This window comes from Diadema setosum, chromosome 13 (genome assembly GCF_964275005.1).
Source record: "Diadema setosum chromosome 13, eeDiaSeto1, whole genome shotgun sequence".
In the NCBI taxonomy this organism is placed as follows: domain Eukaryota; kingdom Metazoa; phylum Echinodermata; class Echinoidea; order Diadematoida; family Diadematidae; genus Diadema; species Diadema setosum.
This window is the reverse complement of record NC_092697.1, coordinates 39,177,205-39,192,704: the sequence shown is the minus strand read 5'-3', so window position 1 is coordinate 39,192,704 and position 15,500 is coordinate 39,177,205. Positions and strand designations below refer to the sequence as shown.

The 15,500-nt window shown below is 39.3% G+C and overlaps 1 long non-coding RNA gene across 4 annotated transcripts in view; it reads left to right on the top strand.

The window, feature by feature from the left end:
• The window catches only part of LOC140236717 (uncharacterized), a 60,898-nt gene extending 45,671 nt beyond the window's left edge, over nt 1-15,227 (top strand). For 2 of the 4 annotated variants that reach the window (XR_011901786.1, XR_011901785.1), the window contains exon 5: nt 14,933-15,227. This is a non-coding gene — a long non-coding RNA (uncharacterized lncRNA). Of the gene's footprint in view, nt 1-13,601; nt 13,680-14,932 lie in introns of those variants that run through there. The other 2 variants (XR_011901787.1, XR_011901788.1) reach the window with 2 other exon arrangements.
• The last annotated feature ends 273 nt before the right edge of the window (nt 15,228-15,500 follow it).

Here is a 15,500-nt window from a genome sequence, read left to right as displayed (position 1 = left end):
GGAAAGGGTTCACTGCATAAAACGAGCGAACAATCATATTCGAATGCCGCTTTATATTTTACTTTACACGTTGATGAATTTGCTAAATTAAATCATACGGCGGTTATGTTGAGGTTTTTGGTTGGCGAGTTTATTCGTCATTTTACTGATTTGGCAAACCACCAAAATCAGACTCATTTGTGCTTCATTTTCTTGCGATCATGCTCCTCCATCTCCCTTACGATTAGTCCTTGTCCCTTTCTTAAACCAAAGTCTTATACAGATGATATTCATGTTATTCATGACGCTAATGAGGATTGAGCAGATAGCTCCATTTTAGGCTTTTCTTGCGCACGTGTGGTTCCTCCCTGTGCACAATAGTCCACACAGTTTACTTACCATCATCATGTGATCAGTAAAAACGTTACAGCTATTATTCGTCTCTGGCACCACTAGAACATATTAGCCATATTTTTGTGCCTAGAGATATCATTTTTCCGTCTATACAACAATCGCAAAATCCAAATCCAACTCAGCTCTGCTGACAAGCGAATGCATGTTATACTTCCTCATTCCTATTTCAACATTACTGTGAAACCAGCTCAAGCAAATAAGATTATTAGTTTATTATTAGTGAAGATTATTTATTTATTTATTTATTTAATCGCAACGGGTTTTTTTTGTGTGTGTGGGTTTTTGGGGTTTTTTTAAGGGACATTCCGTTCAGTTCTGCTGATATCCAGCAGACCTGCTTTTCAAGGAAGCCCTGTATACAGTATAGTGTGGTATAGTACATAAAGGGTTGTAGAAAAACTGCTGAAAACCTACTTTCCCGTTCTTTTTATGATCCCAAACTGACGAATAATGTAGAAGAATAGCTCATTCATTTAAAAAAAAAAGCTAAAAATTGACTCACTTGACTGATTTCACCCTTTTTGAGTCCTCACGTGAATTGAAGTGGTGCGATTTTTTGTTGGTTTTGTTATGCACGGTCATTAATGTTCTCATTTTTTTTCACCATTTAGAAGGAAATACATTCATATGTCCATTATCTCAAAAGCCTTAAGGGTTCAAGAGTTGCATCATGCAGATTCGGATTTAGCACCCTCGAAATAGGGTAAAAACCATCACTTGATTTCAATTTTTCACGATTCAGATAGAAATAAATAGCAATTTCCGTTTATGGGGCCATTTTGGAGACCATCTTGAATATCTCAAAACCCTCAAGAATGCAAAAGTTGCATCATGCTGATTCGGATTCAGGACCCTCGATATAGGATAATTATTTGCAAATTTCCTAATAAAATATATATTTTGGTAAGCGGAATTGGTATTCGCATTTATGTAAGCTCCTTTGAATCACGAGTCATGTACATTGTAATCTTTTTCATGTTTTCAAACGTATTACTGAAAAGAATTTTGATTCATGTATGCATTTACCTTGATGAAAATCAATCAAACAAACAAGTCGCCAGTTAATTATACAATTTTACACGATTTGGATGGAAATACGTTGGACTTTCCGATATTGGCAGCCATTTTGGCGGCCATCTTGAATACCTCAACCCTCTCAAGAATGCAAGAGTTGCCTCATGCTGATTCAGATTCAGACCCTTGAAATAGGGTAGAGCCACCAATTGTTAACAATTTTTTCACAATTCAGATGGAAATACATATTAATATCTGGTATTGGCGTTCATTTTGACGGCCATTTTGAATATCTCAAAACCCGCAAGGATACAAAAGTTGCATCATGCTGATTTGGATTGAGTACCCTTAGAAATAGGGTAAAAACCATTTTTCACGATTCTAAGGGAAATGCGTAGGAATGTCCGGTTTGGCGGCCATTTTTGGCGACCATCTTGAATATCTCAAAAGCCTCAAGAACGCAAGAGTTGCATCATCCAGATTCGCATTCAGCACCCTCGAAATAGGGTAAAACCATCAATAAAAAAAAAAATCGAGCAGACGGCAAAAAAGAGGTTCAGCCTCTGGCACCAAGACTATGACGGAGTGATGCCCAGTTGGGAGGCGCACGGTTCTTGCACTGCCTGTAGTTTTCATGTGACGTGCGAAAAGAGTGTGCTGCTTTTAGGATTAGCAATGGCAATGTATAATTTCTTAAGGTTCTCATCTACCGATCAAAGGTAGATGGACTCATAGATTACAGAACGCGACTGGAATCCATTTGGTTGTACCAAAAATCAAATTTAAAAATAGATAGGTAACGAGAGTGAAGTCTGCCGTTCAGCCTAGTCTCAAAACATTTTTATGCCAATGTTGTTATCATTCGTTATCTGTGAAACGTCAAGTTCTGCTCCTTAGACCTTTTTTTTTTCCCGACATACCAGTAATGAAACCCCGTGAAACTCACCAGGCTCAGCATATATGCACGCGCGTCCTCTCAACAAATTAAGATTACACGGGCGAATATATCGGTTCTTCATATTCAAGTGAATGGCGGCAAACTCTTTTGATCAACATTTTTAGAATACCCTAACCCTAACCCTAACCTCAACCCCAACCCTAACCCTAACCCTAACCCTAGAGGGAGGTTTATAAGTAAAAACGAAAAAGAAAGTTGTCAGTTTAAAACTAATTTAAATATTACAACGGAAGAGAGATTTCACACAGAAAGATTAATGTATTCATCTGCTACTTCTGAAGTGAATATTGATATTTGGGCTCGATGAAACGTCAGACATTTGATATATCGAACGGTTATCTTGCCTCATCTAGATCATGCAGACATTATATTTCAGTCATCACGTCAGCAACTTCTTGACCAAATGCAGAAACTTCAAAATAGAGCGGGAAGAATCATTTTAAAAATCAAGCCACTATCTCATCTTTTCGTATTATCCATATTACAGTGGGAAATTTTGAAATCTCGTCAAATTCATCACGTTCAAATTATGATGTTTAAATTTCTGAATAATTTAACACCCAGTTATTTGCAAGAGAATATATCATATATTGATAAACCCTATCATTTCGATGTAATAATCTTCCTTCACCAAAATCTCGAACAAATAGTTGTAAACGTACATTTTTATAGAGGTATAAAGTTGCATAATAGTCTTCCTATTTGCATTCGTAACTGCCCAACAATTATAATATTCAACGATTATTGTTAAATAATTAGAATGAATAAGACCCAAGGGTGTTTTTTTTTCATTAATAATTCAAAGATTTTTATGTAGGATGTTTGTATTACTAATGATTATTATGATTTGTATAAGGACTTTTAACTAGAATAAGAAGGGCGGTGAGTTGGCTTTATACTCGGTAGCGCTTCTGCCTCACGATCCTAAGGGCCCGGGTTCGAACCCGAGTCTGGACTGAGCAATGTTGTGTGTAATCATACCGTCCCCTCTAGCAAGAGGCAAAACACTCTGTCCCTCGGGTAGGACATAAAATGGAGGTCCCGTGTATGAGAGAGTCACAACTCATGCACGTAAAAGATACATTCATTCATCGGAAAGAGCAGGGTGTTTAACCCGGTGAAGTGATCCCACCTCACATCCAACTTGACCCCATGGAAGACCAGCTTAGTGTAGCTGAATATGGCCTATCCAGCCATCTTCACAGATGGAAAAATGAACAATAACAATAATGTTGAAAAATATTATTATTGTTACAAGACAACACCCCCCCTCCCCCTTCCTCCGCCTCTTTTCAATCTTGTTTGTTTTTTTTTCTTCTGTCCCCATGGAAGACCAGTGACTCTATAATAGTGTCGCTGAATATGGGTTTTCCGGCCGTTTTACTCTATCTCATCTATTACCATGTCTTTGCTTTTATTGTTTAGGTTCTCTGTCTGTAAACTCATACTTTTACTTTTCAATGATAGTAATTTTCTCTTATTTGCATATGTTTGTATAACATTGTATTTCTATTTATATTTGTAAATTCATTTCATTTGTATGTCTTTTTTAAGACGGGAAATAAAACCAAGCCACACATATGGAGTAAGAGTAAAGTTTTACGATAATCTGCTGGATTAATACGTAAAGGATTCCCTGAAAGCATAATATCTCCCAACAGATTAACACATGCTGCAATAGCCGAAACAAGTTATTTTATCTTAATAACACACAATTACGGGGGCACAGGTGCAGATCCCTCCATGAAGCACAAGATCGTATGTTTGTTTGTTTTTTGATTCGATACATTTTTCACAAGGAATTCTATAGCCGTTAGACACATGGTGTTATGTAGTCTGCACACTTTTCCTCTCCGCATTAATCATTCATGGAAGCTGTAAGAGAACAGTAAATCTTTTTCGCATCTTATTCCGCTACGTGACTGGGCCCTTGTGTGATAGTCACGAACGTAGGGAACATACGGTATTGGGTTGAACAAAGTCCTTTTGCAAGGTACGATTCCCCGCTAAACTAACAACCTATCTCGACCGAAAACACATGTCACATCGTACACTCGCAGTGTTTTCTTTTTGTTGTTGTTTGGAGTTTTCAGCCATTGTTAGATATAGCTTGTTAGAGATTGCTACCAAGCAGCTAAAATTGGGACGTCTTCACACGGTGCGACGGGAGAAAATAAAGTAATATTGTCACGTGTCTCTCATCAGTCAGCTGGGTGTGAATGGGGTAAGCCGTGATGAATGGGAGACGGCCTGGCAGGCGAATCGCCTCACTCACACGACCCCAGAGCTCTCGATGTAGACAGCTCTCCTTGCTTCACATGTCCTCGTCATCACTTTGCTACAGGCAATCCTGTGACAAATGGCTCTGCTTTTCTACAGACAAACAGGGCACAAAGTGAGAAAGAAACAGTGTTCGCTATTGCTTTTCCTCTCACGAGAGTGGCAGCATCAACAACAGTCCTTGTGAATAGGAAGCACTTAGCCAGCCGTCCATTGTGATGGGGTGATTAACACGTATCCAAATACTTCACTGCTGATAGATGCGACCTTAATTCGTAGGCTTTTTTTATCTGTCAGTATACACAATGTTTTTGAGGAAAGAGGCGTATTTTCAGCATTATCTTATTTTTTTTATAGCATTGCTATTGAAATATAACATTCGCAGGTTACTCGTTTGTTTTTAAACCTGAATGATTGGCAGTGTCTTTGATCACCTGGCTGTTTGTTCATCTCTTTGTTAGTTATCAAGCGAAGGCAGTTGTAGACTTCGAAGGCTCCATACCCAGTGTGGTGCGTTATAATGCCCTTCATAGTGATAGAACCAGGGAGGTGTAAGAGAAATTCACACTTACCTCACAGGACCAATGTTAATTCACAATCTACTGCCTGCTTTCACCACTGATCCCTGTACAAGCACTTCAAACAGGTTCATGGTTTCGAACATTATTACAAAGAAAAAAAAACCCAAACCTGTATATCTAATAAGGCTTTTGTATCACTCTAAATCATCTTTCTTTCTTTTTTTCTGGTTAATATTCATTCTGTGAACATATGATATTGATAAAATTCAGAAGGTATAAATGTTTCATAAAGCTATATGCAGTCACAAAGGTTTGTACTAACCATGCGTTCGTACGAATCTGCCTGTTCGTACGAATTAGGGAGTGCGTAGAGATTCGTAGATGGAGCAAAGTTTTTTTTTTTTTTTTTTTGGGGGGGGGGGGTTATGACCTTCTTACGAACTTCGTATGGACTCCGTTTAAGAACAACTTAAGATCTTCTTGAGAAACGAAGTGATTTTTGCTTTACATATACAATGTCCTTACAGTGCGTACGTTTTTCGCAAGAATGCATTGAGTTTTCATCACGTCATACTTACGGCCATCATACGATTTGTTGTTGTCACCAGATAGGCTTTACGTGCAACTCACGGCATTCACATGTCATTCCTAAGATCTTACGATTTTTTGTATATTTTGTCCAGTTGCCCAAAAAAAAAGAGCTGATGTTTTTACTGTCAAAAATTCAAAGACTGTTGAAAGTTTGATACTGTCAAAATGACAAAGGTGCCAAGGAGACTCCAACTGCACTTGCAGCTGTATCCGCAAGTAGAGGAGGAGGAGGAGGAAGAAGATCGAGCGGTTGTAACAGGTGCTTTAGCTAAGAGAAGCTAGAGAGAAGGCGACGCTCTCTTCCCGTTAACAGACTTCCCTTTTCGTCCCATATTTCTTCGACAGGAGATGTTTCCATGAACAGAATGAGGATTTAAACTTCACGCGTTTGGCTCTATACTCCCTAAAACTCAATAATTGCACAAATTATGCAAGTATTCATTACGGGCAGCAAAAGAACGTCTTGTGAACGCTATGAGTCGTTCGTATAAACGTCGTACGAATCTGTGTTCGTAAGGCTTCCTTACGAATGCCGTAAGAGCTTTCCATAAACAACTTAGAGCGAAGATCGCAGCTATTTTCTCTAAAGCTCATGCAAGCAGGACAATTCATGTAGAAGCTTACAACATCTTGAAAGAAAATGGCATATTCCATGTCAGGGGCAAGCGGGCTGGCTGTCACATGCATAGACTTGAATTGAAACAAGTCAGCTCATCCTGTCAAGCTTCTAAAACTGGTGATGTAGACTGGAATGCTCTATCTGTCTGTAATAAGAGTAACTTTGTGTGTGACTTTGTTCTTGAGAAGGATACTTATAGATGTGCTGTTTCTCACTGAGACGTGGCTCCCTGCTGAGGATACAGTCGTCGCAGGAGATTAACCCCACCTGGGTCAACTTTCATCAATGTATCTCGTTCAGCAACCGTCGGTCCAGGGCATCATGATGGTATCGGTATCCTTGCGAACAAGGAGTTCAAGCTCATACACAATAAGTATGTTTTACCTGCACTTAATGTTTCTACGTTTGAATACGCTATTGTGTCTAACAGTTCCCGAACGTTGCACTACGTGATCATTTACAGGCCTCCACCATCAGCAAAGAATGGATCTAAAACTTCCATATTCTTTGCAGGGTTTGAGGATTTTGACCAGGAACTGAATCTGCTTCCAGGAAACCTGATAATAGGTAGAGAACTAAATCTTCATTTTGATCGTACAAGGCAGGCTGACGTGAGTAGAATCAACTTTGCTCTGGTGTCATGTGATCTTGTCCAGGACATTAATCAACCCACTCATAGACTCGGTGACACATTGGACTCACTGATCACCAGATAGGATGGGTCAATTCTGAATATTGAGGTCTGTATCAACCATGAATTTGATCATTATGTTATTTGTTTTCATCTGAACATTCCAAAGCAACAGGTATCTTGTCAAACTCTCACTTTCAGAGAGTGCAAGGACATAAACCATGAGAATATTTCAAATAATCTTGGTACATTGCTTGATGACGGTTCTTCTCGTGATGACTGTAGAGAGGTTGATAAACTTGTCGACTTCTTTCACTCGGCTGTGAGGATTGCGCTTGATTTTTGCTCCAATCAAATTGCGAACATTTAGACGCAAACTTCACCATCAGTGGCACAATGAGGATATATCCTCTTCCCGTCGTGAACGTCGTAGAGCGGAAAGGAGATAGCACGAAGTGAAATCCCCCGAAAACTTGAAGTTTTACCATGACTCCATAGACAGGGTCAAGAAGACTCTCCTTACTTCTAAATCTAAATACTTTAAGAAAAAGCTCTCAAACTGTACTCCTAGGTCTGCTTTTGGAATCATTAATTCTCTCCTTAACCGCAAGAACACTATTTCACCAGCTCATGATTCGCCTGTAGATGTGAGCAACCAGTTTTCATCCTTTTCAGCTGATAAAGTCAGTGATATAAGCTGTGATCTGAGTATGAAACGAGTGCAGCAACTTGGTCTTGAATCCCATGTACGTAGATCAGCAAACTCAAGATGAATTTGAATTTTCTGAGGTAACTGCTACTGAACTTACACGGATAATCATGACGAGTCCTTCTAAGACTCGCAGTCTTAATCCTTTACCTAGTCATGGTTGCTGAAGAAGCATCTCCCCGATTCTTGCTCCTTCGCTCACTGCTTTGGTAAATGTCTCTCTTTCGACAGGAACCTTCCAAGACTCACTGAGTAAAGCAAGCTATTGTGATTCCAGTGATAAACAAATCCTCATGTAAGAAAGACATTCTCAAGAACTACAGACCAGTTTCCAATATTGCGTTCAGATCCACGACCAATGAAAGTGTAATTACATCTCCGCTTGTTCAGTATAATTATGGACTCTCATCTCTCTGAGTCCTTTCAGTCTGCCTATAAGAGTAACCATAGCTGCGAGACAGCCCTCCTCAAAGTCCAAGATGAGATCTTTCGCAGCATTGACAAAGGGAAACGGGTTATATGCTGGCAATGCTTGACATGTCTGCTGCGTGCGATACAATTGATCATGAAATTCTGCTTGATCTTTAAAGGCCTGGTCACACTGCCCAAAAGTTGCGTAAACGCATGAATCACGCAAGAAATTTGATTGTGCGTGCTTGTCCGTCGAGAATTTTCGCTGATTTACGCGATGAAAATCACCGATGAATTGCGCAAGAACTACGGAAAGATCACGCAAAAATCACTAACAAACCACGCGCTTTCAGCGCATAGGCACCAAAAGGCCCCAAATAGGGCGAATTCGTGGTTGTGCTCGACCACTGAGGTCCAAGGAAAACCACGCATAATCTGCGCATTATCACTAATGAACTGCGTATGAATCGCGCATGAACGCGATAGTGGCAACATTTTCGCGAATGATCACTGATATTCCACGCATATTTCGCATTGTTCGCGTAAGAACTACGCAAACTACGCAAAAATTACGTTAAACAGCGCAATACCGCGTAAACTTTTACACGAAGCCGAGTTTTGAGCGTTCAAAACCTGGAATCGCGTAAAGCGCCGATCCGGCGCACATCGGCAGACGGTTCCACGTCAGACAAACTCATGAAATACGCAAATCGCGCATCTATCGCGTAAGGCTCGAGTGTGACCGGGCCATTACACCCTTGTTATCAAAGGTTCAGCTCTACAGTGGATGGCTTCTCACCTCACAAATCGAAGGGGTCGTGTCTGCGTGTCTGGTCACACGTCTAGGGATTGTACTTCAGTGGTTGGTATTTCACAGGGATCTGCACTTGGGCCCCTATGGTTCACCATGTACACCAGTCCTCTTGGAAATCTTCGTGCTGAAAACGTAAAGTATCATTATGCTGACGATGTGCAAATCTATCTTTAGTTTGTCCCCAGTGATCCTTCCAGTGTTGAACTTACTATGAAAGCACTGTCCAGATGTGTGGGTAAAGTGCAGGAATGGAGGAACAGAGTTTCTTGTTCTTGCCTCCCAACGCCATCTTCAGCTTGAACAGGACATCAAACTTGCTCTTGGTAAAACTCTCATCTCTCCCTCTCATCATGTGCGCAATCTTGGAGTTGTCTTTTCCTCTGATGCAAACATGAGCACTCATGCTTCACAGATCTGCAAGTCAGCTAACTATTGCATCAGAAATCTGTGGGGGATCAGAAAATTCATTGATGTTTCTACTTGCCTCACAACAGTCGGTGGACTGGTCTTATCGCGACTCGACAACTGCTCTTCTTGGCGGAATCAGTCAGGCTAATGTGGATCGCTTGCAGAGAGTACAGAATGTTGCCTCTAGACGCGTGTATCACGTTCGTTAACCTTCTCATGCCACTCCTCTCATACGTCAACTCCACTGGCTGCCAGTCAAAGCAAGAATATCCTTCAAGCTTCTCCTACTGCTCTACAAAGTAGTAAACAATTATAGTACAAAGTACGTTGGGGGTGTCTGGTACGACACTCTCACTCTAGGCGCACTCGTCTTTCATAATTAGTTACCTTCACTCAACCACGCATCAACAAAATAGCTGGCGATGCAGCTTTCTCCTCTACTGCTCCCATGCTGTGGAATAAGCTCCCTCTTCTTCTGAAATCATCACCACCACTGGATCAATTTAAACAAAATTTGAAGACCTACTTATTTTGATATCCCTATATCTGCACTGAAATTGTACTCTCACTGCCTGATAATTTGTATTAATATATATTATCTCCTATGGCAACCAGAGATGACATCTCTTAGCGCTTTGTATCCAGTGGAAAAATATCAACTATTATTATCATTACGACCGTTTTAAGGATTTTAGGCTTCTAGAATTGTCTCGCGACTCTTCGAAATCAACAAAAATCTTGCGTGGTTCTTACGTTGTTTTACGACGATCGTAGGGCCGCCTTTATAAAAGGGGGCTTCGTACGATGTGGGAAAAAAAAAATCTTAGACAAGAACATCGACTAGGCTGCGAACTTATACGAACTGTTTAAGAAAAGTCTACGAACGCTGGTTTCGTGCGGCCTTCTCAAATGTTTTTTTCTTACGAATTGGTTTAAAAATCGTTTTTACGGCGATTTTCGGTATCCGGCGATATTTCGTTCTCCTACCTAAAAGTGTCCCATTCCAACAAATTAAGCCACCTACCCACCATAAGGAACGATGAGAAACCTACACGCATTAATACATAGTTTGATATTCTGATTCACTTAGGTGTGTCATGTGTGCCAGTGTAGTAATAACCACAGGGTCTTCTTTACCCAGGATAGCCTCTCTAATGTTGTCACTGCTCTATCAGAGGGCCCTGCCATTATTATTACCCTATATAGCGTTGTCAGGTACCCATTTATACGCCTGGCTGGAGACGGGCGTTGTGGATGAAAACATCTCGTCAAAGGACGTAAGCACTCGGCGGGAATCGAACTCGGGTCCTCCAACTTGGAATCTGGAGTCTAATCCACTATGCAACAACGACCCATACAATTCTGAAAACCAATCTTCCCAATATTGACATCATAATTCCTCTCATTATTGACTTTGTTGATACGATAATGATTAGCCATCTAACAGACTTTGTCATGGCCATTTTCACTTTCTTTTGTCTCATTAATGCTATCAAGTTTAGATATCATATTGTAATTCGTTGTAACCATGAACATTTTGATTACGATGTATTTCATGCATTAGATCTGGTCTATGCCTTCCCCGTACTTTCTGAAAATGGTTGAAATTGTTACCTCTCTGTCCTATATCCTCTTCTTTTTTATTTTTCCTTTTTTTTCGTCGAAAACTAAAGTTACTTCGCAGTCCCGCAATCAATCAGAGTGCCATAGTCTTGTTATTGCTCGCATTGCTATGTTCAAGTTGCTGCCAGCTGCAAGCTCCTTGCAAAACTTCACTGCGTCTGACACGTCGCTACATCCAGAGTACTCTGCTGAAGGCATCGCTAAAGAAAGCTTCCTGCCTCCGCGTAAAATAACAGACCCATCGATCTCCTAACTCGCTCATGCTGTGAATATGAAGGAGGGTAAATTTTCACTCCGTTTTCCCCTTTTCGAAAGAAAAACTTTAAAGCAATGCCAATAGATACTACAAAGAATTTTCGTATTTCTTTCACTTCGGGCAAGAGCGTGTTGACAATAAGAAAAACGTATACAACCTTGTTTTGCGCGGATAGAGATGTTTACATAAATAATGTTCAGGGATAACACATTAACTATCTTCCCTCCATAAGTTTTCATTAATGACGGGAATGTAGGGAACTTTTAAAATGCCAAAGCATTTCCTGAGCCTGAGATTTGCATACATGTAATTATTCACCAATTTGTTCTGATAATCAACATGAACCAGCCAAGCACTCTCAGAACACAAAACTCCGAAGAAGAGACGAAACATTACCAAACGCTACCAAAAAGGAACAAATCGGAGTCATCTATGCCACAAATACTCAATCAAAAAATAAAACACTTTATAATCAAGGCACATGGTAGTATGATAGTCATCCCTGAACATATTGCTTAACAGCCAAGACGACTAGTCTTCAACACATAATAATGTTTAACCTGATTTAGATAGTTGTCTTACGATCCTGAATTCTATGTCTCTTTAACATTACCTCTTTGTCATCATACACACGTATAACAGACTCACACTTTCATAAATTAACATATTGTTTTTAACATCTTCAATAGTATTAAGTGTCGGATGGAAAAGAAAAACACAATCGTATTCAAATATGGTACGAAGACTGATTTGATTTGCTGTCTGGTTGCAGGAAATAAGAGAGAAGGACGTGCCTGAATTTTTAGCAACCTGTAGACTGGCTTAGATTTTTTCCTCTCCACACAGGTTGCTGTGGTAATGTGAAGAGCAAAGTAGTGACCTTTCTTCAATCGCAGAAATCATATTTTATATGTGAAAGAGAAAATGTTTGTAAGGTTGTGGCTCTTGGGTTTCTTCTCGTTTGTGAATTGTTGCGTTATGTTTGAGATTCATTTCTCTATCACATTTTTTTTTTCTTTTCTCCGGCGAGGGCTGGGATTTGTGTATACTCTTCTCTGAGTCTCACCACAATTTATTCAGATAGTGTCTGTGTACAGATTATTGACAGAGTGATTATAGTTTTCTGATTTTCTAGATATTTTGTAGAACTGTTGTATCATATTTCACAAAATTAGTGTATGACGATTGTTTGATCTACGCAAAAACTCTCTTGTTTTATCTTATTTCTCATCTTACGTGAAGTTACTTCAATAAGATTCTCCATTTTTACATCACGCCTAAATGGAAGACGATTTCAATCTTCATCACGTTTCTCATAATGACAGGGACTATCAGTAATGATCTAAATAAAGACGATAATTACAATAGTAATGAACGTGTTCTAGTGATGACGATGATATCAAAGACAGTAGTAACAGGTAGTCATTTCAAAGTCATGGATAATAATCGTTCAGAGGCATATGTATAAGCAATTGTCCTTATGAAAAGAACCACTTCCAAGCACCGGAGAGATCCTTGCATTTATGTTTTCCCAAAATCCTTAAAATATCGGATTTTCCTCTCAGACACATACTAGTGGCAGTTTGCCCTTTTTGTTAAAATCATTGTCTATATCTCTCTGGGCATGATTCAAGTGTGGTCTATCTTATCGCCGATAGAAAGCAAACCTGATACAAACCGTTTTAACACATATGTGCAAGATTGGCCTGTCCAAATTTCATTAGCGAGGTGTAATGGATAACGCAATAAACGGCATTAATCACAGGCAGGGGCAATGACAGACGATCGTGTTTGTCGCTAAGTAGTATAGGCCTACACCAACCCCGGAGCTGTGGGATACAGTGCACTCATATCTTGGGGTCTACATCTGTGTGCAGTGCTCACAATTATGCACTCATTAGAATGATGAAATGGGGCAACGAGGTAAATGTCAGACTAAATTTGTCTACCTTCTGACGAAGTAGATATCAGATTGAGTTCGTTCTTGCAGGTGTTTATTTCGACTTTAGGATAAAAGGAGTGCTTGTTTGTTGTCCATATCATTCAAGAACTAACAGGTGAAAACAACGCATAGTGTATTAGAGAACACAAATCAAGTAAGACGAAATGAAGTTCCCCATTTTACTGTCCTTTATAAGAAAATTGATGCTTAATGTCCAACACAGTAGGAAAACTTGCACATGTACAACTTAATAAAGTCATGTCACCATTAGCAGGACTTGTATGGAGTGCCAAATAATTTTGTGATCTTTAGAAGCAGTTTTATAGCATTTTGCATTCCGCTGACACAGTGAGAAAAATCGGTCTCTCTCCCTCACTCTTCATAGCAGGCTCCATTTGTCAAAACCTCTTTTCTCCTATCACTCTCTCTAGTCGGGAGACCACTGGGTCCAAAGCTCTCCGTCTACCCACTGTTTTTGACGTCTTACATACGAATTGAAATTCAAAGTGGTGAATATCAAAGAACGCATTTTGACTTCTGTCAAAGCAATGACATCCTGGTAATTTGTGACTCGTTCTTAAGTGCTTTTTGTTCGCCACAGCAATAGACGATGGTTGCTTTAAAGTAGAAGGGGAAACGCCATTTAATGCATCGCAAACACCGTGTTGTTGTTTCTCTTTTGTTCTTGGATTATCAGTCTCATATGGAGGGATGGATGGGGCCATGATTGTATGATACTGAAATAAGTTGTCACATGATGTTTATGCGTGATTCAGTCGTTTTTGTTATCGAATTTTATGATTCTGAATTAAGCTCTAAAATGGCATGCATTACTCAAATGCTTTGATACATCATTAGTTGCGTTATTGCAAAATTGCGAAATGTGGTATATTTGGGATTGAGGCATTGAAATGTTTGCACGCAATGTCCATTGTCAGGATGTTTTCAGGACATAAAAATTGTTGTTAATTCATGGATCCCAAGGGTCATTATGGAGTGGTCCCGCCACCCGGCTGAGTTTATCTTACGTCTCTGTTAAAGGGAAGACCACTAAAAAATTCATCTTGTGGCTATTTCTTTTTTTTAAAGAAGTAAATCAAATCATCCAATCATCGATAAGTGTTACATGAAGATTAGAAAAGAGAGGAAAATAGAAAGAGGCTGTGAATGTTAACATGTTTTTGCGTACAGTGAACGCGGTCACTGTCACTATGGAAATAAAACGAAATTTCGATGTGACACAACATGCCAATTGGTGTGTAAACATAATAATTTATCATATAATCATTTTATTTTATCAATAACAAACAAGCAACAACCTCCTAACTTATAACATCATCTGTGCTACATCGCCGAACTCAGGAAAATTAGGTCATGAAGTAGGAACTTTAACAATTATGGGGGACGTTTAGTCTTATGTCTTTAAATTAGAAACAAGCCGTAAAACTTCTTTTCGCTCCAGTAATGTCTTTAATTACGGAATCAAAACTCTTTAGAATTAGAATTCTTTAAAAGTATATCATGTTAGAATGACAAAAGATATCTGCAAGGGAAAGAAATAGGTATAGCCTATATGGCTTGAAAGTGCAGTTTTCAAGCCGATCTAGGCGATCTCATCACTGTACCTCGAGACGCTGTTTAATAGAATTTCATTTTACAGTGATTCCTTGTTTCTCTCTTTTCCTTAGTTTTTGTGTGTTTGTTTGGCTTTTTAAACAACAACATTGTGATAAACACCTGTCAACATTTTTTTTTTTTTCAGAGTGAAAGGTGAAAGAAGGAGATGTCAAGAGACAGAGGGCAATCGAGAACAAGATCTCTCCATAAATCTATGTCTTTCGTGTGGGGAGTTTTCTGCGTACGGGTTATCAACGGGGGCTGCAGAGGACCTGAGGCACCTCGAGAGACTTCGTATGAAATAGAACAACCATGGTAACGTGTTTAGAATCGATGTAGAGCTGATGGTAAAAGGTTTGTCAATGTAGGCCTATACACTCTGAAGTGCGTTATTATCCGAGAAGTAGGTGATGAGCAGACATTACATGGAGCTCTTTACATGTCCCTGTATTAAAGTCTAAATAAATTCAATCTACGCTGATTGTAATAGACATTGTTTCAATACTCATCTTTATTATCATTACCTACCTTGTTGCTATAAATAAAGTTGAAAGTTGAAAGCTATATCAATCATTCTCATTACTACCATCACCATAGTATCATCACCATCAGTATCATCATCACTGTTACTGAATCACTTCCATGGTCTAATAAATTGTAATTAAAATCATCGTTGCTGTGCTTTTAAAAAACACACACAACAAATTCAAGTC